The sequence below is a fragment of the Macaca thibetana genome, chromosome 8 (genome assembly GCF_024542745.1).
Source record: "Macaca thibetana thibetana isolate TM-01 chromosome 8, ASM2454274v1, whole genome shotgun sequence".
Classification (NCBI taxonomy): domain Eukaryota; kingdom Metazoa; phylum Chordata; class Mammalia; order Primates; family Cercopithecidae; genus Macaca; species Macaca thibetana.
In genome coordinates, this window is record NC_065585.1 from 63156345 (window position 1) to 63158199 (window position 1855).

The following is a 1855-nucleotide window of genomic DNA, read 5'->3' on the forward strand; positions in this document are numbered from 1 at the left end:
GCCAAGTCTTCTGCTCCAAACCTCTCATTTTACAGATGAAATCACAAACCAGCAAGGTGACATGAACACAGTGAGTGGAAAACAAAGCTCTCTGGCTCCCAGCCTCATGATACTTTATTTCATACAAATGTCTCCTGTATTTGGTTATATCTGTGAACATTTCATGGGTGATGGATCAGGACAATTATCTGTGAATTATACTCCCACCACAGCCAGTGGAAGGAGAGTTCTCAGTCTTGTCCCTGATTCCAGGTTCCAGTTCTACCTCTTGGGCCTGGGATGATGAAGGAGATTGGTGAGTCACATTTTAATACCATCAACCAAGGGTCAACAACTTCCACCCAGCCTGAGGAAGCTGCAGGCATCATACCCACCTCCCTACAGTGAAACTGCTGCCCATTCCAATGCCATTCACGCACGCACTGGCCCAAAAGCTTTTGAATGAAGAGTCATCCTGATCTCACTAAAACAAACGCTACCTCATTAGGTGCTATGACTACACCATGGACCCTGAGCCAGGATGGAATAAGGCCAGGAGTCAGAGGGTGAGTCAGCAGAATAAAATGGCTACTTAGGAAACTCCACCAGACATAGGAAAAAGGTGGGGCAAGACGATATCCAGCACCCTCCCCTGACATCACAGGCACTCTTTTTTTTTTTTGAGACGGAGTCTCGCTCTGTCGCCCAGGCTGGAGTGCAGTGGCCGGATCTCAGCTCACTTCAAGCTCGGCCTCCCAGGTTTACGCCATTCTCCTGCCTCAGCCTCCCGAGTAGCTGGGACTACAGACGCCCGCTACCTCGCCAGGCTAGTTTTTTGTATTTTTAGTAGAGACGGGGTTTCACCGTGTTAGCCAGGATGGTCTTGATCTCCTGACCTCGTGATCCGCCCGTCTCGGCCTCCCAAAGTGCTGGGATTACAGGCTTGAGCCACTGCGCCCGGCCTCACAGCCACTCTTAAAAAGGTCTCTCTCTTCACAACTCCCCACTTCTGTCCCCAGACTCAACGTTCACTTCCAGGACAGGTTCCTGAAGAAGGATTGAGGCCCCTGCTCTTCAGGTTTAGCAGCAGAGAGTGAGCCAGTGCTCTTCACCCTCTCTGTGCCAGGTCTTGGGAGAGGGTTAACGAGCCAATGTAGTGGTTGCCCCATGAGCACGTCATAGCCTCAGCTGAAGAACAAAGACCCAACAGGCACAAATGCAGGAGGCACACCATGGGTGGATCATGACTTATCTCAGTGAAGGAATCTTCATCTAAGAATTGTTTTCCTCCTGCAGACAAACCAGAAGATGAACCTTCCACCCTCTTATCAATCTGCAGAGATTCCTTCCAAATTCAGACAGGACATTCAACATTTAGAACAGAGACATAGTAATCAAAGGTTATGATAGTTTAAGGTGGATATAACACATTCTAGGGAAGGTTCATTCCTCCTTGTCACAGGGGCTACAAGTGAGACATTGACTAAGCACAGTGAGAAGATGGTTGAGTGAGAACTTGTAGAATATTAGTCTTAAACTCTCTTTCGATGTAACTTTCTTTAGTGCAGGTTTCTCTTGTGGCACCAATATTACTTCATTACACTTATCTGTTTATATAATTCCCTTTTTTCAACTGTATTAAAGGATAAGACCTTATCTTTTTACCATTGTATGACCACGACCTAATTAATATACCTGAGAGACAGTAGGAGTTTAATAAATAAATCTTCTATAATCACATTTAGCTAGATTTTCAGAAGGTACTATACAGATTGGTTAGAAGCTTTCATGTTAACAAGAAATAAGTCTTACATCTTATCTCCATGTTTATATAAAATCAAAATACTAAACAGAATCTTACTCTCATAAACTGACT